Source organism: Nyctereutes procyonoides, unplaced genomic scaffold, assembly GCF_905146905.1.
Source record: "Nyctereutes procyonoides isolate TBG_1078 unplaced genomic scaffold, NYPRO_anot_genome, whole genome shotgun sequence".
Taxonomy (NCBI): Eukaryota; Metazoa; Chordata; class Mammalia; order Carnivora; family Canidae; genus Nyctereutes; species Nyctereutes procyonoides.
In genome coordinates this window covers 29542182-29566427 of record NW_026575049.1, presented here as the reverse complement: position 1 = coordinate 29566427, position 24246 = coordinate 29542182, and positions in this window count along the sequence as shown.

Sequence of the window (24246 nt, the reverse complement as noted above, 5' to 3'; positions counted from 1 at the left end):
AACAGGTAAATGAGGGAAAGTATAAGATATGGATGGATGAGTAGATGGATAGATGGGTAGGTGGATGGATGGATGGACAGGTGGAAGGGTAGACAGGTTGGTGAGTTGTTGGATGGGTGATGGATGGATAGATGGGTGGATGGATGGGTGGATGGGCTGGATGGATGAGAGAAGATGGATCAACAGCAATCGGACAGAGATGGGTGGCTATTCAGACCAATGGTGGATAGATGGACATATGGGTGGGAGCATTGAAAGATGACTAACTGGACCAATGGGCAGTAAGATGGAGAGGAGGAAGGCTAGAGAACCAGAGACGGGATGGGTGGCGGGGGTTCATTCCCCTTGAAGTGAAGCTGAGGAGCTGGCGGTGGCAGCTACAGAACTGCCATAGACCTCCACGGAACGTGGAAGAAGGGGGTCAGGGACGGGCGCCCGGGGGGCTCAGGGGGTTAGGTGGCTCAAGTCATGATGTCAGGGTCGTGAGATCGAGTTCTGCATCAGGCCCCTCGCTCAGCACAGAGTCTGCTTGAGCCTGTCTCTCTTCCCTCTGCTCCCCCACCCCATGCACGTGCTCTCTCTGTCTCTCAAATAAATAAAATCTTTAAAAAGAGAGAGAGGTCAGGAGCTTCTTATTTTGTTTACTGTTCCAACAGGACAATCCTGGATGTGGGGCAGTGAGCAGTTGCTTGCTGTGTCCCCAGGTCTGTGCCTGGAATGGAAGTCCTAGGGAGCCAGGTGACGGGGAGGAGGCAGGCACGGGGCTGAGCCCACGCACACGCACGTGGTGGGACGGCTGCCCTGGTTGTGCACAGGTTCTGACAGACGTGGCGGCAGCGCCACAGCCTGGAAGGGATCCTTAGCCAGAGAGGCCTTCCGCAAAGGCAAACCCAGAGGGTGCCCCTGGGGACTCCCTGGATGTGGCCAGGAGAACGAGACGTCCCGTGATCAGGGCCCTGCAGCAGGAGGGGACCCGCCCTGGGAGGCAGCAGCTGCAGGGGTTGCTGCTGACACGGCCACTGTGTATGGGTGGCCTGGGACAGCCTCTCCCCGTCCCAGCTCCTTGCCTCACCTGTCATCCAAACCACCTCCAAGCTCCCTTTTAGTACCGCTGCCTTGCCACCACCACCGCCCCCCCAGGGAGGGGTGGGCCCCGGGGAGGGGACAGTCCTGGGTGGTGGAGAGTGGCCATCCCACTCCTCAGACGGCAGCCCAGGGTTTAAGGCCCTGTTTCAGGCTTTGGGGGTGTCGTTGACCATGAGGACACTCTCTGATGGCTCCACTTCACTCGTGGGACAGCCCGGCTGCCAGATGCGGTGCTCCATGGCTCCACCGCACCCCTACCCGAGTTTCTCCTGCCACCCCCTGGGGGCTCACCTCTCAGCCCTCCCTGACCTCTCGGTTTGCTTGGACATGCCGGGCAGCCCCCACCTTGTGCTGCCCAGCCACCCTCCCCCGACAGCCACGTGGTCATGCCCTCACCTCTGTGTAGACAGCCCCCTGACTCCACCCCGCATCCCCCAGCCCCTGCACTTAGTCCTTTCTACCACCCTGGTTAGCAAGCACACTTACTTGGTTTGCTGGGGCTTCTGTGGCGGGGTCCCGCACACAGCACATGCCCAGTATTATTTGGGGTTCATTACAAACTGAAGTGTGTAGGGGCCCCTGGGTGGCTCAGTGGTTGAGCGTCTGCCTTCAACTCAGGGTGTGATCCTGGGGTCCGGGGATTGAGTCCCACATCGGGCTCCCTGCAGGGAGCCTGCTTCTCCCTCTGCCTGTGTCTCTGCCTCTCTCTGTGTTTCTCATCAATCAATAAATAAAATCAGAAAGAAAGAAAAAGAGAAAGAAGAAAGAAAGAAAGAAGAAAGAAGAAAAGAAAGAAAGAAAGAAGAAAGAAAGAAAAAAAAGAAAAGAAAGAAAGAAAGAAAGAAAGAAAGAAAGAAAGAAAGAAAGAAAGAAAGAAAAGAAAGAAAGAAAAGAAAGAAAGAGAAAGAAAGAGAAACTGAAGTGTGCCCGCGACGGGGGTAAGCCGTGATGGGGCATTTACCAGGTGCCCGGGGCACAGCCCCCCTACCTCCCTGCTCTTATCTCTGTGATTACAGAGGAGACAGCCCAGGCTCAGAGAGGAAGGAGGTTGCTCAGGTCCCACAGCAAGGCTGGGACCAGAGCTGGCCAGAGTCACTTCCAGGGTCATCCCTTGAGAGCTCATGCAGGTGGCAGAGGCCCAGCACTGCCACATGGGACCTTGACCTTAGGCAAGCCACTCCTCCCTCCAGCCTCGGTTTCCTCAACCCACAAATGGGACTGGGTAGCAGGCTGCCCTTTGCGGGGCCATTGTGGGGTGAGGATGCCGGTGGGGGGGTGTGCTTTAGGAAGAACATACATGTGTCGCTGCGTGTTACGGTCCCCACCCCGGGGCCCCACGTGCCTGGGCAGGGAGACCCATGGTCCCCCCGACGAGCCCGGGCCCCAGGTTCAGGGTAATCCAGGCTGGTGCCACCACCCACCAGCTCGGGATCAGGGATCAGGATCAAGTCCCCTAGTCTGGGTCTATTCCTCCCTCCAGCTCCACTGGACGCTGCCTCCGGGGAACTGCGGACAGCTGTGGGGACAGGGCCCCGGGAGGGGCAGGCGGGGACAGGAAGGCAGCAGAGCTTTCCCAGGCTAAAGGCCACCAAGGAGCTGCTCTTGAATTCTTCCACCACAGCTGGGCTGCTCTAGCCTTGGCTTTCCCAGACCCCGCCGGCCCCTGTCTGCTGGGGATAAATATGCAGGAGCTGCTCCCTAGGGAAGGGCAGTGTGTGGGGGGAGGAGGACTCCCCAGGGCTTTGGGCTTGCTCGGGTCCTGTCAGCTTGGGGTTCGAGCCGCAACTCTCCTGGGCAACTCCAGGCCTTAGTTCTGTCACCTGGAAAATGGGTTTGGATGAACCCATGGGTGGCTGCCCAGCGCTGGTGTCTGGAAGAACAGAGCATGCAGCTCCAGGACCGGGCCCGGGGGAGCCCTCCCTCCCCTCGTGCACCTCTGGGAGACGTGGCAAGGCCTCCCGTAACTCTGGCCTCAGGCTCCTCATCTGTAAAATGGGCTCGTAGAGCAGCAACATCCCAAAAGTCCTTCCCCCTCTGTTATTTCATTATAGTTGGAAGAAAAAAGAGGGTTAGGACAGGTGAGGAAAGAGCATTTAGGGAGCTCTAACTGGATGCCAGGAGCTTTTTAAACATTATCTCATTTGTCTGTTGATGAGTTTCTTGCTACTCTAATAGATGAGCACACACTGGGTAGCTTAGCACAACACACCTTCACTACCTTACAGTTCTGGGGGCCAGAGCTCCCAAATCAGCCTCACTGGGCGAAAGATGTCAGCAGGGCTGGTTCCTTCTGGAGGCCTGAGCGGGGAAGCCTTTTCTAGGATGCATGCTGCCTATTACCATCTTTCCACTCTGACACTCCAGCCTCCCTCTTAGAAGGATCCTTGGGATTCCTTGGGCCCACCTGGATAATTCCAGATAATGTTCTCCTCTCAAGATCCTTGATCGCACCTGCAGGGTTGCCTTTGTCATGTCAGGTAACAATCATTGAGTATAGGATGCAGATATCCTTGGAGGGCATTATTCCGCTTCTCTATCTGTCAACACAAATCGGTCATGGAACTGAGTTTCAAATCCCAGATTCAGATTCTTTGTAGCTGTGTGACCTTGGACAAGGACCCAACTTCTCTGGGCGTGTTTCTTCACCCTTAAAATGGAGATAATGGGGGCACCTGGGAGGCTCAGTCAATTAAGCATCTGCCTTAGACTCAGGTAGTGATCCCAGGGTCCTGGGATCAAGTCCCACTTGGGGCTCCCTGCTCAGTGGAGAGCCTGCTTCTCCCTGCCTCTGCCTGCCACTCCCGCTTATGCTTATGCTCTCTCTCGCTGTCAAATAAATTTAAAAAATCTTTTAAAAAAATAGAGATGTCTGGGGATTGTTTGAAATAGTGCAGGGAAAGCTCTGAACACAGAGCTTGCTACTGTTGTTGAATGCATATAGTAATCGCGATTATAATAAGAATTAATAAGAACACTGGGTCCTGTTTATCAAGGACCTACTTTGTGTCCAACACTGAGCCAAGTGTTTTGTAGGTAAGCTGCAGAGACACGGTCCTGGCCCTCATGGAACTTACAACGGAGCCAAGAGACACAACAAATAATCACAAATAATTAGGTAATTACCAGAGAGGCCCAGAGAGGCCCCAGGTCACACAGCTGGAAAGAGGAGAAGTGGGAGGGATTCACACCCAAGTCTGTCTGGCCTCCAAGTCCTTAGTTTTCCATGACACCCCGTGTCTCTCAAGGCTGGTTGAGGCCAACAGGAGACCAGAGATGGGAAGGGACTTGCCAAATGGCGACCCAGATCTCTGGGCGTGCTGCCTGAGATTCTTCCCAGGGGAGACTCAGAGACAAGGAGTAACGACCAGTGACAGACAGCACTCCCTGAAGCTCCGGGCCCCGAGGCAGGAGAGAATATACATGCTTGGGGTCATTTGGTCTCCATGGTGCCCCAGAGGACACTTGCCATCATCTCCAGCCCAGATGAAGAACCTGAAGTGTCAGGCAGGTCAAGTGACATGCCCAGGATCATCCGGTGAGCTCACCCCAAGGGGATGCAGGACACTCACTAAGAGGATGGCCCGCTGTGCAGCCTCCAGGTGCAGGTGTGCCTGACCCTAAAACCCGTGCCCAGCCCCCACACGCTCTGCCCCGGGGCGGCTGGCGGGTCTGCAGCGGGAGGGGCAGGTGGCCGGTCCCTGTAGGCCCCGGGCAGGACTTCCTCCCTAGGACCCGCCTTCAGGGAGACCCATGAGCCGCTGGCGCCACCTAGTGGCCCCGAGGAGGTCGCCGCTCCCCGCGGGTTCCCTGGGGACCCACAGAGGTCATCTTCCATCCGCCAGATCCTGGTTGCAAACTGTCGAGGCTGAGCCGAAAGTGCCCTGAAGGACCGTCCTCCTGCAGGTGAGGAAATGCCGTGGTTCTTAGAGACGAATGTAGCCCTGTCCTCAAGGAGCTTCATTCACTCAGGGGGCGCTGAGCACCTGCTCTGAGCCTGCCCGGGCACCCGCCGGTGACCCTCAGGCCAGCCAGACTTGCAGAGCCCAGTGGGGAGGACAGACAGGCAAACCCGTGGAGCCGCGAGGGCCGCAGACCTCACTGCAGATCCCGGCAGGAGGAGTGGTGAGCATTTATGGAGTGCCTGCTGTTGCCAGGCACTGGTGGAGGCACGTCCCGTGTATTAGGGAATTGGGGGAAACCTCGACTCTCTCTCCCCAGCTGTGTGACTGTGGCACATTAATTAACTTTCTGATCCGTGGCTTTAAATGAGGTGGGCTGTGCGCGCAGGTAGGCGCAGGGGATGCAGTGGGGACTCCATGAGTGATAGCCAAAGCCCACCTAAGTGCCATAGGGAGGGACGCTGAATGGGCCCCACAGCCTCCTGCTTCTGCCTGTCATAGGGTTGGGGAGAGAACGGGTGGGGGGCTGATTAGGAAAGGAGGGGAGTCTTGGCGGGAGCCTTGCTTCCCCTCCCCCCCAGCTTCCTTCCTTCCCCCTGCCCCTCCACTCCCAAGTCCACTGCCCTGGGCCAGGCTTCACCATCTCCAGCCTGGACCTGTGTTTCCACCCGCCTCACTGCCCCTCCCCTGCCCCTGCAGCCAGAAGGAGCTTCTAGAACACAAATCAATCTGTTCCTCTGTCTCTTTCCTGCTCATCGATCCCCACCGCACCAGAGAGCCAGTTCAAATGTGATGCTCCAGGTCCACCCTCTCTCCTCCCTTGGACTGTTTCCCTCGCCTCCTTCCTTGTTGCCAGAGTCCCAGGGTTTCAGCTCCCAAAACTACACTCAACTGCCTGCTGCTCCCTAACGCACCCACCCTGTGGGCTCCCTTCTAGTCTGCATCCTGGCTTTGTCTTTCCAGGTTCCCGTGCCCTCCCAAGGGAGACCTTCCCATGCATCCTCCCCCTATAGGGTCAGAGGAATCCCCCTGCCCCCACCTGTGGCAGCTCTGCTCCCACGCCCAGGCCACAGGGTGCTCTGTGCCTGCTTGTTAGGCCTCTCCCTCACTGGATGACGGTGCTAGATGAAAGGAGAGCGGCATCATGAAATGCTTCCAATAGGCCTCAAACCCATTGGGCATCCTGGTTTCACACAGGGCCAGGTCTTTGTCATGTTTGCATGCCAAGGCTGAATAATGATCAGGACTCCAATTTCCCCAGCACTTACTCTGTGCCAGGCCGTGCACAGGGCTCCCCCTGTGGTCCCATCCCCAACCTTCCAACCCACAGGGAGTAGGGACTATTGTGATCCCCACACCAGGCCCACAGGGGAAGCAAATGAGTGCTGGAGTCAGGAAGGCCAGCACCAAGGTTGCCACACGGCCTCCTCTCACGGTGCACAGATGCTGTTCCCTCTGCCCGGAACACCCTTCCCCCCGACCACTTTGTTATGGGCCACCACGGCACCTTGGTTGTTTCCATTATAGAGAGAGTCTCAGGGCTTTCTTCGGGGTTTGCTCTGGTTTTTTTTGCACTCACCCTCCCACACACACACATGCACACACACACATGCACAAACACACATTCCCACTTGGCAGCGGGAACAAGAACTGTGATTTGGGTAGCTATTGTATCCCTGAGGCATGCACCAGCTAGCCAGCCTCTGTCACCTTTGTATCATCTTCTCCCACACTGAGCACAGGGACCCGTGTCACCAATAAGGTATTGCATGATGACAGGGTGCGGCTTCCGAGGCTAGGTTGTAAAGGATGGTGTGTCCCCACCTCACCATCTTGGGCCACCCACCCTGGGGACTGCCAGCTGCTGGGCGGACACTCAGGCAGCTCTGTGGAGAGGCCCACAGGCCAATCACCAGCACGAACTTGCCTGCCTTGTGAAGGAGCTGCAGTGGACACAGACCCTCCGGCCCCAGTCCAGCATTCGGATGAGCACAGCCCTATGGCCATCTCATGAGCGAGAACCAGCCAGCCATGTGGCTCCCAAATTCCCGACCCACAGAAACCATGAGATAATAAATACATGTTGACTATTTTAAGCCACTAAGTCTTTGAGTACTTTGTCTTGAAGCAATTTGTTGTATAAACATGTGGGTGTATAACAACAACTCCCATTCACAAGCCCTTTCTCTGTGCTGGGCGCTGTGCTAAGGGCTTCACACATGTGATTTGGAATAAATTATCACAACAATTGTGTAAGATGACCACTACTCCAAGCCCAATTTGTGGATGAAGAACCAGGTATAGTGAGGTTAAACAGCTCACCCAACATCACACCAGCAGAGCTCAGACTTGCCCCTGGCAGTCTGGCGCCACAGGATTCATTGCCGCATGACACTGCCCGGGTGGCTCTTGTCCCCTCCCATCCCCTTCACTGGGAAGGGGGCCCTCCTGCAGGCTGACCTGGGGCTGAGTGGACAAGGCTGAGCTCACTGCCCAGAGCTGGCTCCCCCTGTCCAGCCCCCGGGGGTGCTGCCCCGTGCCCACCTGTGGATGCCAGCTGGCTGGGACAGGTGGGGGAGGGCAGCTTCTGTTGAGTCACCTCCAGTGGAGCCCGGTTGCTGTGGGAGTAGGATGGGTCAGAGCTCAGGTTCCAGTCAACTTGTCATCTGTGCTCCTTAGCAAAGCTGCTAAGGTTACACACCCAGGGTGCTGGCCGGGTACACAGGGACCTCAGAGGCTCTGTGCTCTGGATCTAAAACAATGAGGTGGGGCCAGGGCTAAAAATAACTCTGGAAAACCACCAGCCCCTCTTGACCTCTAAGAAGGGAGGCTCACAGAGTCTCCCAGGGAGCACGGAGCACTCATCTTGTAAGAGGGGAGCTGGGCCGTACAGAGCTGGGCCCCTTATGAGAAGCGTGAGGGACGAGGGGCCTGGGCACAGGTTAGGTCTACCTGCCCCCTCACTGTGGGACCTCAGATGCGTTCACTAACCTCTCTGCACCTCAGAAAAATTCATCCGAAAGAGATGGAATGGTGACAGCACCTGCTTCCCGAGAATGCAGGAGACTGGCCTGAGACAAATGCTCATGTCCACAGGGGCTTTACCCGCTGGCGGTCTTTCCAGTGACCTTCCAAGGGCGTTGCGACAGCCATTTACAGATGAAGAAACTATCCACACAGAGCTAGGAAGTAGTGGTAACAGGATTCAAACCCGAACAATGTCCTTACCTCTGTGTCACCTTGTCCGTGCTTGTTTCTTAGCCTTCAGCACCTTCCTCTGTGTGCGTCCCCTGGTAGAGGCAGTTCCTTGTTGCAAAGCAAATGAACAGAATGGGTTGCACAGGTCATGAGCTCCCCATTACTCCAGAGGTATGCAAGAGCAGCCTGGGTGTGTTAGGGGTCCTGAAGCATTCGATTTGGGGTTGGACTCAGTGCCATTTACGGTCCCTCACCACCCCTAGTTGCTAGGGTTCGTCTTTGTCTTCCTTTGGACGGCAAAGGGGACATAGAAATGATTAGGCTTGTTTTCCAGTGGGAGAAACTGAGGCCCAGAGCCAGGATTTGCCCAAGGTCATTCATCCAGCCCAAGGTGAATCTGTGTTGGGGCCTCAGCCCAGGTAGATGCTTAGCTGAGCATTGCTTTGCAACACACCAGGCAGGGAGGGAACACAGCAGAAAGGGGGTTCCTGCCTCTGCGTGAGAAGAGAAGCCAGACAGTGGAAATTGAGGACCTGGGACCCCGGGCCGGACAGGGCTGAATCCTAGAGCCAAAGGCAGGTGCTCAGGAGGTGTGTGGGGCCAGGGAGGAGGCCAAGGGACCTTAAGCTTCTTTTGGTCCACTTCCCTCGGTGGACAGATGAACAAGAGGCCTCTGGGAGGAGGGTCTGTAACACCATGCAGGGCGCGTGACTGCGGAGCGTGTCGGGGGAAGGGAGCCGGGGCCCACGGGGAGAGCCTGGCGCTCTAGCCACGTGGGGGGAAAACTCGTGCCAGGCAGGAGCGGGACTGAATTCGGGGCCTTCTGCTCACTCAGCCCTCGTCCTCGCTCCCCCCCTCCACCAGCAAGAGCCCTCATTTCCCCGAGCTCAGGACGCGCTCTGCCCCACGGCCTCTGTCCTGCACGGAAGGCTTCGTTCATCCTAACGACAGGCCTGCGGTGAGAACTGGGACGAGCATCACCTCCGAGTCTTCAGAAGAAGCTGCGGCCAGAGAGGCTGAGCAACTTGCCCGGGGCCACACAGCCAGCCACAGAGAGACAGAGCTGGGCGCTCAGTCCTGGCCGTGGCTGCCGAGTGTCCCAGGCCTCTGCCCCTCGGCCCCCCGGCTCCGGCGGCCTCCTCCTGAGGGTGGACGACGGGCCCATCCTGCTTTCCCTCCAAAGTCACCTCATCCGACCTTCAGCACCCACCCTCTGGAGAATGACTCATGCTCTGGCCAAGGGAGCACCGCGCACGCGCAGGAGGGGGGCAGGTGCGCGCCCCCGCACACCAGCCACCGAACACGCATCTCCTGTTCTCCGCTGGCTTTCCGGAGCTAGGACCTGCACTCGGGAGCCTTCGCCCATTTAAAGCACACAATTCAGTGGGTGTATATATTCACAGAGCTGGCAACCGTCGCCAGCCTCCTTTCTAGGACATTTCCATCCCCAGAATGAAACCTGCAAAATGGAACCCCATTCCCTCATCCGCCCCACCCTGGACACCCACTCATCCACTGTCTCCCTCTGTGGATTTGTCTCTTCTGGATGTTTCTATAAACGGAGCCGCATGACATATGGTCATTCGCCAGCACCTCTTTCGAAGCCTTACCTTTTGCGGTAAGACGGTGCTCGCTTGATTGTTTAGGTGAGACAGTGGTCAAGTGACTTGTCCAGGGTCACCCGGCTCCGAGTTGGTGAGTGGATTTGCACCTTTGGTCCCAAAGACCCCAGGGCCCACCTCTTAGGTCTGGTGCCCAGGGCTAGCTGACAGCTCCAGGAGCCAGCACAGGGGGGCAGGTGCAGAGGACTGGGAGCGGGAGGAAGGCTGAGAGGGTAGGGGCATTTGTGGGTACAGGGGGCTGGAGTGTCAGAGGAGCCAGGGAGGCACTGGGTCCCACCACCAGGTAGCAGGACACGGGGGGGCAGGCAGGGGCAGGGGGGCTGACTTTCCCTTCAGAGGGCCCAGGCCCCCCAGCTCTCTGCCCTTCCCCGCTGACTGGTCCACTCACATCTCCTGCCTCCTCTCCCTCTAGAAATAGCTCTCTCCCCTCCGGCTCTCAGACCCCAGCCCTGCAGGATGACTCAGCCCCAGCCCTGGAGCCGGCTCTCCGCCTGCCTCCTCCTCCTCCCCTGCACCTGTCCTCTCTGGAGGCAGCTCCCACGACGGACTTAGCACCATCACCGGGGGGCTGTGCCAGGGCTGCCTCGGCCGCATCGAGGGGGGCCGCCCTGCCCTGCACGTCCGCGAGGCCGCCTCTGCTCTCATGCCCTTTGCGCTGGGAGCACTGCTCCTGCCTGCTGGCACTGACAAGGCCCTTTTGGGCAGACACGATCACCTCAGGTCCCCTTACAGTCCTCGCTGTGTTTGTAAAACGCGTTCTATATCTTGCCCCCCAAGAAATCAAATTTTGGATTATGGCCTCTCAGGCTGCCCTCAGCTTGGGACCCCAGCCTGATCCACCCCACTTGTCCTCGTAAGAATCATTGACTCAACGACCTGCTGACACCGCCATCAAGTGCCCTCTGTCATGGGTGGGGACATGAAAGAGGAGGACTTTCCCAGGTCCCCTCTTCCGGGAAGGGCCAGGCTTAGGGTGTGAACATGCATCCCAGGCTCCCAGCACCACCCACTCCTGGAAATGGAATCTGAGGGAAGGGTTGTGGGCTCAGCCTGCCAGTGTGGGGAGAGGAGCTCCGTGACCTTTGGTGGCCCAGGATTCAAATGACAGCGGCCCCTGCCTACTGTGCTCAGAGGCCACACTTTTATTCACGTTTCATCCACTACTTCGTTTACAGCCAGAGAGCCTGGATTGGAACATCGGCTCCCCCGAACAGCTCTCTGTGACTTGGAGCAGGTCGGTGGACCTCTCTGAGCCTTGGTTTTCTCATCTAGACAATGGGTGTGATTTAGCCCCTGCCTCCCAGGGCTGCAGTGAGTTAGTAGGTGCACAGCAGGCAGAAAAAGCCTGTTCCCACCCCCCGGTCAGCCACTGGCCTCAGGGACCTCACAGGGACCCCAGGGAGGTCTCCCCTGCTGCGAAGGGTGCCAGCTGGCTGTCGGAGAGCGGGGCTCTGGTCCCAGCTCTGCTGCCCACCTGCTCTGTGACCTTGGCCAGGTCACTTGCCCAATCTGGCCTGCAGGCTGTCACTCTGCCTGGTGCCGACTGTCCCTCCGGGGACCCGGGCAGGCAGACATCTGGAGGCCCGCCACAGCTCCCCGGGCTATTTTTACCAGGACTGTGGGCATCACAATCAGAACCTGGACCGATGCGAGGGAGTCCCAAGGTCATGCAGTGACCCCTACTGTGTGTGAGGCTCTCTGGACCCAGTTTAACCCCTGCTATGGAACCTGAGATTGGGGCTCATCTCTAGGCCCCCACGTGCACTGCACACCGGGGATTGCAACCTGGGTTCTCCCCCCACTGCAAGCTTGTAGACTTTATTTTAATTTGTATTTCAAACTGTTTGGAGAGCCGTAGAGACATCAGCGAATTGGAGGTGGGAAGACTGGAGGGATAGAGACCGGCTATGAGTGGCAGAGACAGATTTAGAGCCAAATACAAGGAGACAGAGGAGGAAAAATAGAACTGGGTTTAGAGAGAAAGAAGAGACATAGGAAAGAAAGAGTGACAGAGACAGTAAATGGAGGAGACAGAGAACTAGCACAGGGGCGCACCTGCCCCCAAGTGCACAAGTACCTGTCTCCTTCCACGTGTGTACACAGCACAGGCCTCTGGCAGGAAGGGGCCAGGAGTGGGGGATCAGGGGACAGACCAAGGTTTACCTTCCCTGAGCCTCACTTGTGTCATCTGTAAGCCAAATCCCAACTCAGGGACCCCAAGCGCTCCCCGAACTCTGATGGGCTGGGGGCCTGGGTCCTGCCAGGCTCTTAATTCTTCAGAGTTGGACGAAGCTCTAATATTCCATCCCCTGCTGTGGGCTTGGTGTCTTGCCTGTGGAGCAGATGGGAAGCTGGAGCTCAGAGACGTGCGGACATTTTCGTGAGGCCACTCAGCAGGACCAAGGGCTCTGGCCTCCTTGTGTCTGGGGACCCAGATCCGTGTCTCCCAGGGGTTGGTTCACCATCTCCCCTGCTTTCTCCCCTCCTGGCCGGTGCTCAGAAGGCAGAGGTGACCCAGCTGCACACAAGCTCTTCCCACGTGCTTTGCAGACCTTCTCTCAGCAGAGAGCCTGGCTCTTTCTCCCCACTTCCTCCCAGAGAAACTGCAGCCTGGGGACACCTTCACTAAGGACAGAAATAAATTCAGGAGGGGGACCCCTGGGTGGCTCAGGGTGTGATTCTGGGGTCCTGGGATCTAGTCCCATATCAGGCTCCCTGTAAGGAGCCTGCTTCTCCCTCTGCCTGTGTCTCTGCCTCTCTCTCTGTGTCTCTCAAGAATAAATGAATAAAAATCTTAAAAAAAAAAAAAAGGAAGAAATCAATTGATTCAAGGGGAAGGGGCCCGGTTCCCGCATCCATCTGCCAGCAAGGCTGCCCCCAGCTTGCACACCTTACTGCTGATGGCGAACGTCAGGAAGAAACACCAGGCATTTTCTGGGCCTGTGATGTCACTTCCTTGGATCATCACCAACAGCCTCTGGGGTGAGTCATGAGAAAACCTCTGTCTTCATCTCACAGGTGAGGAAACGGAGGCTGGGAGTGGTATACACACTCACTCTAGATAACAGGCTGAGAGTGGTGTACACACTGGCCCCAGATCACAGCCTGAGAGTCATGCACACACTGGCCCCAGATCACAGCCTGGGAGTGGTGCGCACACTGGCCGCAGATCACAGGCTGGGAGTGGTGCGCACACTGACCCCAGATCACAGGCTGGGAGTGGTGCGCACACTGACCCCAGATCACAGGCTGGGAGTGGTGCACACACTGGCCCCAGATCACAGGCTGAGAGTCGTGCACACACTGGCCGCAGATCACAGGCTGGGAGTGGTGCACACACTGACCCCAGATCACAGGCTGGGAGTGGCTGCACACACTGGCCCCAGATCACAGGCTGAGAGTGGTGCACACACTGACCCCAGATCACAGGCTGAGAGTGGTGCACACACTGACCCCAGATCACAGGCTGGGAGTGCTGCACACACTGACCCCAGATCACAGGCTGGGAGTGGTGCACACACTGGCCGCAGATCACAGGCTGGGAGTGGTGCACACACTGGCCCCAGATCATAGGCTGGGAGTGGTGCACACACTGGCCCCAGATCACAGGCTGGGAGTGGTGCACACACTGACCCCAGATCACAGGCTGAGAGTCGTGCACACACTGACCCCAGATCACAGGCTGAGAGTCGTGCACACACTGGCCGCAGATCACAGGCTGGGAGTGGTGCACACACTGACCCCAGATCACAGGCTGGGAGTGCTGCACACACTGACCCCAGATCACAGGCTGGGAGTGGTGCACACACTGACCCCAGATCACAGGCTGGGAGTGGTGCACACACTGACCCCAGATCACAGGCTGGGAGTGCTGCACACACTGACCCCAGATCACAGGCTGGGAGTGGTGCACACACTGGCCGCAGATCACAGGCTGGGAGTGGTGCACACACTGGCCCCAGATCACAGGCTGGGAGTGGTGCACACACTGACCCCAGATCACAGGCTGGGAGTGCTGCACACACTGACCCCAGATCACAGGCTGAGAGTCGTGCACACACTGGCCCCAGATCACAGGCTGGGAGTGGTGCACACACTGACCCCAGATCACAGGCTGGGAGTGGTGCACACACTGGCCCCAGATCATAGGCTGGGAGTGGTGCACACACTGGCCCCAGATCACAGGCTGGGAGTGGTGCACACACTGACCCCAGATCACAGGCTGAGAGTCGTGCACACACTGACCCCAGATCACAGGCTGAGAGTCGTGCACACACTGGCCGCAGATCACAGGCTGGGAGTGGTGCACACACTGACCCCAGATCACAGGCTGGGAGTGCTGCACACACTGACCCCAGATCACAGGCTGGGAGTGCTGCACACACTGACCCCAGATCACAGGCTGGGAGTGGTGCGCACACTGACCCCAGATCACAGGCTGGGAGTGCTGCACACACTGACCCCAGATCACAGGCTGGGAGTGGTGCACACACTGGCCGCAGATCACAGGCTGGGAGTGGTGCACACACTGGCCGCAGATCACAGGCTGGGAGTGGTGCACACACTGACCCCAGATCACAGGCTGGGAGTGCTGCACACACTGACCCCAGATCACAGGCTGAGAGTCGTGCACACACTGGCCGCAGATCACAGGCTGGGAGTGGTGCACACACTGACCCCAGATCACAGGCTGGGAGTGCTGCACACACTGGCCCCAGATCACAGGCTGGGAGTGGTGCACACACTGACCCCAGATCATAGGCTGGGAGTGGTGCACACACTGACCCCAGATCACAGGCTGAGAGTGGTGCACACACTGACCCCAGATCACAGGCTGGGAGTGGTGCACACACTGACCCCAGATCACAGGCTGGGAGTGCTGCGCACACTGACCCCAGATCACAGGCTGGGAGCGCTGCACACACTGGCCCCAGATCATAGGCTGGGAGTGGTGCACACACTGGCCCCAGATCACAGGCTGGGAGTGGTGCACACACTGGCCCCAGATCATAGGCTGGGAGTGGTGCACACACTGACCCCAGATCACAGGCTGAGAGTGGTGCACACACTGACCCCAGATCACAGGCTGGGAGTGCTGCACACACTGACCCCAGATCACAGGCTGGGAGTCGTGCACACATCCACCCCAGCTCACAGCCTGGGAAGAGGCAGGGCTGGCTCTAGCACCTGGTGACAACCCAGGATTTTGTGACACTGTCTACTCTTTCCCGTTCACGCCTGAGTCTGTTAAGGGTGACAGCCCGCCCTGGGAGAGTGTCCTTATATCCTACCACCAGGCTAGGTGCCCGGTGTGGATCATCTGGCTCCTCCTGTGGCCAAGACTGCTGCTTCCGGCCTGACTTCCTCCTTGCAGTAAGAGTCGCCCCAGGGCAGTCACCAGTACTGCCCCGGGACAATGACTCCAGTCTGAACCCACCCTGACCCCAGAGGTGAGTTACAGTTGCCCTCAGGCCACCTTGGTGGTCTTGCCCATGATCTACATAAGCGAGGGCATGTAATCTAGTCCTGGAAAATGAGGGCCAAGAAGGAATCTGGAAGGAAGGGGGCTTCTAGGAATTATTTTTCTTCAAAAAGGGATGTGAGGCAAAGACTTCCCTTTTCCTCTCTTTGGCTGTTGGGTGGAGATGTGATGCCTGGAGCTGTAGCAGCCGCATTGCAAGCTTGAGGGGAAAGTGACGTGGAGAGGAGCAGACTTAGAGCTGGGCAAGCGGCCCTGAGCCGGGACCCCCTGGCTGAGCCCTGTTCATCCTGAGGGCCATGAGAAGCGATAGTGAAATGTTGAATTGTTGTGTTCCACACCACTACGTTTTGGAGTAGTTTGTTATGCAGCAATAGAAATCAGAACAGTAAGTGGTTCATAGATGCTTAGTGAGTTAAACACATGGAGTATGCGATTAGGATTTTTTTTTTTTTTAATGAGAAGCCACCATGTGAAAGAATGCAAATTTCTACCGAGTGGCAGGAACTCAGGTTCCCCCGGAGTGGTTCACTTCTGCTCCAGAGAGTTCTTTAGTGGCCTCTCAGAGACACTTTCATGCTAGGTGAGAGGTGAGATACGAGTGACCTGGATCTGGCCAACCCAGTAGCCTTTGGAACGTCACCCACAGCTTAGGAGTCTCGCCAGCCCTGCCTGTAGACACTTAGCGGGGGATTTGGTCCCTTGGCTTCGACTGGCGGGTTAGTGAGTGTTGCCTGGGGAGTATCACTGGGTGTCATGGGCGCTGCCTCAGGGTGCCTACGGGATGGAGGGCGGGACTGCAGGACCCGGGTGTCTGGACAAGGCTGGTCAGCAACACCCCACCCCACCCCCGGAGAGAAGTCTGATCCCAGCTGGGGGGCTGGTGACAGGGCAGCCCCAGGGGGCGCCACAGGGGACAGATCAGGGCCTGGGGCCTCTTCCCAGCCGCATTTGCAACGGGACTGGCCCTCTCCCCGGACTCAGTCGGCCCCTGGGGTCTTGGACGATCCTGGAAGAAGGAAGGAGGTGCCGCCAAACTGGCTCGGTGGGGGGCCTGCTTCACCCCAGCCCGGCACCCCTAGACTCCCTCCCACCTCCCCACCGGAGGGGCGGCGAACTCCTGCCCATCCTGCGGGACCCAGCGTTCCCTGACCTCCTCTGGGAATACTGATCACGTCTCTGCTTGCCCCTGTACCCTGGGCACTCCGCCCTCTCTGTCTCTCTCACTTCCTAGATTGCAAGTTGCCCGGAGCTGGAGCTTTTGTCTTACCTTTTTGCCTTCCTTGTCTCAAAAGGCGTGGCACAGGGGCCTGTGATCCCTGTTGTGGGATGAGTTGCATGGTCCCAGCCAGCGATCATTCGGTCCACTCTTGTTTGTGTCTGATGACGGGGAGCTCACTTCCTGCCCAGGCAGCCAGCTCCATTTCCAGAAACTCTAATTCATTGTAATGGCCCAAGAAGTATAAATGTGGGACATCTACAGAATCTCCCTCTGCTGGATCTGGCAAAGACTATCTTTTGATTTTTTTGTCCATATTTTGCCCTCCTTGTCCTCTTCCTAAAGAGGAAGGTCATTTTCTAATTGCTGGGAGGGAAGCCAATTTGTTGTATATAATACAGGCATGGAGGATGGGGAGGGAGGGTGGGCAAAGTTGCATTGGCTAGGGGTTTTAAGAAGGAGGTCACCTTGGCCGTCCTGGGGGCCTGACTGCCATGGATCTCAGAGCATCAGGGAGTGGAGGAGTTAGATGAGTGTGCTCACTGTCACACTTATACACAGTCTTTTTTTGTTGTTGTTTTTAGAGATTTTATTTATTTGAGAGTGAGAGAGAGCACGAGCAAGGATGGGGAGGAAAGAGGAGGGACAGAGGGAGAGGGAGAAGCAGGCTCCCCACTGAGCAGGGAGCCCAAGTCAAGGCTCAATCCTAGGACCCTGAGATCATGACCTGAGCCCAAGGCAGATGCTTAACTGGCTGAGCCACCCAGGCACCCCAGTCTTTTTTTTTTTTTAAGATTTATTTATTCATTTTAGAGAGAGCAGACAAGCAGGGGAGGGGCAGAGGGTGAGGGAGAGAATCTCAAGCAGACTCCCTGCCAACTGCAGAGCCAGATGCAAGGCTTGATCTTACAACCCCGAGGTCATGACCTGAGCCGAAACCAAGAGTTGGCCACTCAACCGACTGAGTCCCCCAGGCGCCCCTCGCCTGCAGTCTTGAGGCATGAGAGAAGTAGACAATTCTGGTAAGTATTGGTGGCCAGTGTACCGGGGGCTCTTTTATTATCCTTCAAGAAATTCAAGGGTGGGGGCAGCCCTGGTGGTCCAGCGGTTTGGTGCTACCTTCAGCCCAGGGTATGATCCTGGAAACCCGGGATCGAGTCCCACGTCAGGCTCCCTGCATGGAGCCTGCTTCTCCCTCTGCCTGTCTCTCTCTCTCTCTCTTTCTCTCTGTCTCTTCTGTCATGAGTAAATAAATAAATAATTTAAAAAAAAAGAAATTCAAGGGTGGGATCTCTCCTTAATTATTTTTGGCTGTTGAACTGTCTTATTCTAACATGATATTGTTCTGAGCCTGAGCCAAAGGAGTCCCTAAATGTATTGGGGTTATCCATATATACTCAATAGTAGATTCATTGGTGTTCAGATATGGTTTTCTCTTTGAGGTTGTGGCCTTTACTTGTGTAAAAGCAGGATGATGCTACTGAGAATCAGTTTAGAACCAGTCCATGTACTTTTGGAAGGTTGATTATTATCTATTGTGCAACTTTCATGAACATCCTCCCCTACATCCCTCTCCAGCCCCTGTACTCTTTGAACACCAGAAACTGGCACCACACCAGAGGCATATAGATCAGTAATTATCAATGCTACCAGACACTACCCCTCTCTTAATAACAAATATTTGCTAACACCCCCTTCACTATCCTGAAATGAGGCTCATTGATAATATAATTTACCTACATCCATAATTTCAAAAATTCACTATCATGTCATAACTACAATATGTATAAAGATAAGAAGAAAGTTTTTTAAATAATAAAATAAAATGTTTTTCAATATTTAATTTTTTGTTTTTTAGAGGGAGGGGCAGGGGCAGAGGGAGAGGGAGAGGGAGAAGCAGACTCCCCAATTTGGGGCTCAATCCCACAACCCTGAGATCACGACCTGAGCTGAAACGAAGAGACGGACACTTAACTGACTGAGCCCCCAGGTGCCCAATATTTAATATTTTTTTCATATCTAATATGATGGCTGTGGAGGAGATATGTAGTGCTTAGGCGCTCGCCCCTTTGCCTAGAATCACCCCGTATGCAGTGCTCACCCGCACAGGTGGCCGCACCGTCAGGACAGGCTGGGCTTTTGCAGCAAACAGCCCAAATCATCACAACTTCACGAGTTCACTCACATTTCATGTTCAGTGTGGCTGACAGGGGCTCTGCTCTCCCCAGAGAGACCCAGCCAGATAGCGGAGTCTCCACATCAACCCACACGTTCATGACCTCTGTGACAGGGGACCTGTGACCGGGGAGGGATGTGGAGACCAGCCACCAACTCGTAAAACTTCCACCGGAAGTGACACACATCCACTCATGTTTTGTCGGCCCTAATAAGCCTTACAGGTGTGAGGAAATGCCACCTGCTATGTGCCTGGTAGGAGAGGACACTCAGTCCTGACAGACACCTGTGAAGACAGGCCCAGGCCCAGAGAGCCCGCGGTGGCACTGCTGTGGGGGTGCCATTTTTTTGGAAACAGTGAACAAGTCTTGGTAAAGTTCCCAATAAAATCTTTTTCCCCCAGTAATGCACCATTTTTTAAAACAGTTCAAAGATAATGTATTTACAAGCAACATTTATAAGTTCTAGAATTTGGTCTAGAACATGGGACAGATTCGCTATGTGTTTTTTCCTGCACATTCTAGAACACCTGGGATCCCTTCCTCCGCTTGCCCCCCTACTACATGTCAGCATCCTCATTGCTGCAACAGAACACTCCCACGAGTGTACAAAAAAAACGCCCCCACCAGGGACAATACAGCCATTCTGAGAGCATCCATCTAGGCTAATGGCTTGTAGCAAACCTTTTCCAGCAGAATAGCCCCATTTGGTTTATTCCTAATGAAATGTCATGCAGAACTCCATGATTGGTTAAAAGTACCACTGCTTTGGCTGAAGCGGGGACTCCCATCCCACCCACTCCCTCCTCCCCCAGCCCCACATGCATCAGAGCCCCTGGGTCCTGGGTGCTCAAACTCTGAGGCTCCACATAACCCAGGCGACAAATCCACTAGGCCCACGAAACCACCTCTGCTCCCTAAAGCATGCGGTGAAGGGGCCGTTCTGGTTTCTGAGTGTTGTGAATCTGATATATCTAATAATTTCTGTGAATACTTGTGATGAGCTGATTAAAACTGACATCTGCCACCATGAGGGCAAGGCCACTGGCCAGAATATCAGGGGCTCCGGGCCCTGGACAGGATGCCGGTTTTCCCTGAGGAGACGCCATCCTTTGATGCTCAGAAATATTTCCAGGGAAGATCCTACTCTTCTAAATGCCTTAACACAGGCTCAATGTTGTGTCTCTATTTCTGTGCAAAATGTCAGCACAGAAAGTTTTCACATTTGTGGATAATCTGTGGCCAGACGGAAAGAACAGAATCGATACAGGACAATGGGAGGTGGTGAAGAGTTTGGGGTTATTTGTTGTCGTTGTTTTTTTTTTTTTGATAGACTTTTCATATGTTTGGGATCACAAAATGGATGGTGTGTGAGAGAGAGAGAGACAGAGAGAGACAGAGGCCACACCAGGAAATACACGATGTGAGGTATAATTCAGGTCACCAATAAAATGGCAAACACGGGTGTGTGGTGTGTGTTGTGTGGCACCCTCCATGAAGCCTGCCTTGCTCGTTTCGTTCTGACAACACCTGATGCCTCTAGCTTGCTTAGCTAAAGGTTTGCTGAGAGCTCATATGAGTGGTCACCATCTAAGCCACCCAGGCACCCCTGATAATTTATGGCTTCTGCCCTCCCAAATATGCCCCAAGCCCTGGTGGCTCAGCCTGGCTGTGCCCAGAAAGCATGGTCCCAGGCAGAGACAGCAGAGCTGGCCCTCGCGTCCCTGAGGAGGTCACCTTGGCCGTCCTGGGGCCCTGACTGCCATGGATCTCAGAGCATCAGGGAGTGGAGGAGTTAGACGAGTGTGTTCACTGTCACACTTATATACAGATGCACACACATCAGGCTCAGAGACACGGCACACGTGGCAAAGGACCAACAGACAGAGACACACACACATACATGCGGCTCAACCTCAGCAACCAGATATTCAGCACCAAGCTCCACCAGCACCTCCCAAATCACTAATTTTTAAAATGTTCTAGAGCTGATAATATGCCTTTAAGCCCACGGGAGGGAGTGCCGGGTAACTCAAGTCCTCACTGAGCTGTGGGCGGGAAGGGGGCAGAGGGCCAGAAGCCAGGTGTGCAACAGTGAGCCACACACAGGAGACCCCTGCCCTCTGTGCCCAGCTCGGGAGAAATGAAACGAACAAGGGAAATAAAATGGGCTTTAAAAAAGTTATAAATCCTGACACAGATTTGCATTTCTGGAAGTACAGCAGACGAGTTACTTATGGTGAAATATACTCCACTTCTGATGGTGTAATATCTCCGGATAAAAAACAGTGTAAAAACTTAAAAAATATGTAACTGTTCAAGAAAATAAGAGGTCCCTCCTCGGAGTGCAAAATAGCAAAAAGGTGGAAAACAGGAAAGAGTCATGGAGGATGATGTGAGTCAATCTAAAAAGACAGGAATTCTAGGAGCACCTGGGTGGCTCAGTAGGGGGAGTGGCTGACTCTTAATTTGAGGTCCTGGGATCCAGGGACTGAGTGTGTCAATAGGATTTATTTTTATATATAATACATATTTTATAAATATATGTAAGATTTCACATTTGAAGAGAGATTTTACATTTAAAATATAAAATATTTATATAAAATATCCCTTCAAATGTTGTCTTCCCTACATTTATTATCTCTTTCTAGAATTACTGAGTTGTTGTTGTTGTTGTTGTTGTTGCTGTGGTTAAGATTTATTGGGACCCTTGGGTGGCTCAGTGGTTGAGCATTTGCCTTTGGCTCAGGTCATGAGCCCAGGGTCCCGGGATCGAGTCCCACGTCAGGTTCCCTGCATGGAGCCTGCTTCTTCCTCTGCCTGTGTCTCTACCTCTCTCTCTGTGTCTCTCATGAATAAATAAATAAAATCTTAAAAAATAAATCTATTGGTTTGTTTCTCTGGAGAGCCCTGCTTGATCCGGCGCCGTCGCTGTGACTTTGGTCTGCCGTGACAGCCCCGTCCCCCTCGACTCCCCAGGATTCAGCCTTAGCCCCCACCCCCAGGCCCGGAGCCCTACATGTTCTCCCCAAAGGCAGGGACCAGGCCTGTCCGTTCTACCAAGACCCAGAGCTGAGCTCCAGGCACGATGCAGGCCTCAGTAAATATTTGGCGAACGCCCCATCGAGTGGACGCCCCATTGAGTGAATCATCGAGTGAATGAGGTTGGTTCCCTGCATCTGACACTGTCTCCCACCGTCTCTACATACCAGCTCCCACCCCCCAACACCGTCCTGAAGCCCTGGCACAGTCTCTGGCCTCCCCAGGCTCGTGCCACAGAAGATCCATGAAAGCAGAGACACATTTGTCCTATGGCCCGGAGCCTCATCCCAGTCGGGAGCCCGGCACATAGTGTTTGCTCAATAAATATTCGTTGAATCAAAGCAGAATAAACGCCGTTGCAGCATTACATTTGTACAATATTCGCCCCTACTCCTCCTCCCCCTCTGCACCCTCCCGCAGGATTTCTTTTCTTCTTTTGCTCTTTCCTTTTCAGACAGCAAAGGCATTTCTGAACCCCAGTTCAGGAAAAAACGTGACAGCTGAAAGCAAGAAAAACATGTCTCTTGTGTGGATTTGTGGATTCAAAAGCTCAGGCCCTGAGAGGACCAGAAAGAACACATAGAAAGGGCAAAGATTTGGAGGAAATCGCAAGGCATCCCTGCTTCCCAGGCTGGAAAAAAATGTTCTGAACTGTCAAGGAGAAGAGCTGAAAAAGAAACAGATTGATTGCAGTGGGGGGGGGGGGCAGAGAAAGTAGTTCTTGGAGGTGCTTGTGTGTGATGTAGGAAAAGGCACCGCTTCTGGGAGCCCAGCTTGGCAACTGGAGCACAGACCGAATACTGCCCTTAGTTGGTTCTGTCCTCCAGTGCTCATGTGGAGTGCACAACCTGTACAACCATACAGGGCACCCCTGCGCACCCCTACCAAACCCCAGAGGAGGCTGGGAAAGCTCAGACAGGACCGTAGGGTCTAGACTCCGAGGAAATCTGTGCCTCCCATCCCAGGTGAAGCCCTCATGGGCAGGGGTGGTCCTACAAAGAAGTGGCCCAGGCAGGAAGAGCCTGGGAGAGCCTCAGGGTTTTCCCAAGCACCTGATGAGGACCCTAAGTGAGGACCAGGTGGGCTGCAGCCTCCCTGAGGACCCCTGGGAAAAGATGACAGCCACAGGTCGCCACCTTCCCGCCCACACGCGCCACTACTTGGCACACGGACACCACCTTAGAATGAGCCAAAACCCCAAGGAAATTTGGGACCAGAGAGCGCCCGACCTCCAGGAGACTGAGACGGAGCATGTGCCTCGGAGCCACAGTGAGGATCCCAAATAGAAAAAAAGAGGTCGCGTTTTGGGCACATCAAAGGTGTGCACTGAGAGTCTCCTACCGGCTGTGCCCAGTGAATATCTGTGGAACGTGTGCTGAATGAATGACAAGTGACCGGTACTTCTCTGCAGCCCTGATTCATTCTGCCCCGGTCTCATCATCAGGGCACCCGAGCTCGCCAACCGCTTGAGGGCAGGGACCAGCCTGCGGCAACTCCAGGTCCTGCACAGGGGCCTGCGTGCAAGTGCTCCCGGCCTGCGCATTCAACGGAATTATTATAAATGCACGGAATTTTCCCCAGGCTCCATGATCCCGAACTTCCCCTCCCCTGCCCTCCCACTCTCTCAGATGGCAGAATTCCTAAAGCCCGGAGCCGACCTAGACCTACGAGGGGGACCGTGGATACAGCAGCACAGCCTGATGGGTGAGCCTTTTAGGATTTGAGACGTGTCTACACTAGCAGAGGAGCCCTGCCCCGTTCAGCTGCCGCCGCGAATCTTGACGTGGTCTGAGGTCGGGCTCATTACAGGCAGTTGGACCTCAGGGATTCAAGGGCAGAGGTGACTAGGTCACTTGTTCTGGGAGTTCCTGGAGCTTTATGGGGCCGAGGACTTGCAGCTTCCCAGAGCTAGCACCAGAGTCTTACGTGCTTTGAGGCCCTCCTGGCCTGGGCACTCCGATGGCCCCGGGCCACTTCTCCCCCAGCCCCCGTCCATGGCCTGGGCTCCGGCCTGCCGCCTGCCTGGTGGCCACGGTCACATAACATTTTATTCTGGGTCCTTGTGGTAAGATCACACATTCTGTCTGTGTTCGGCATCTGTAGATGTGGATCGTGTCTCCTGGCCCGTGTCTGTGAGTTCTTTCCCCTGCGTCTGTCCCTCCTCTGTGGCCAGAAGGTCAGTGCCCGCCCCTGTCTGGTCACCTCTTTGCCTCCCCAGCTGGAGTCCCCGCTGCCTCCCCAGCTCGCCGTCTGTCACTCACTAGCAGTGTCCTTGGCATGTTATTGAAGTTGCTGTAACCACGGTGACCACCCCCCCTCGCCCCCCAGGCCTCTCCTCTGGGTGCAACTGCTTGCCTCTGGGTGCAAAGGTCTGGTGACCAGCCCACCTCCGCCACCCACAGGGCTCCCCCCACCACCCAGCCCCTGCAATTCCCCATGCCCCACATGGGGTCCCTGCCACTGAGGGTGATCTGAGGAGGGCAGGTTCCGTCTGTTTCCCTCCTCTCCTCCTCTCCCTCTGCCTCCG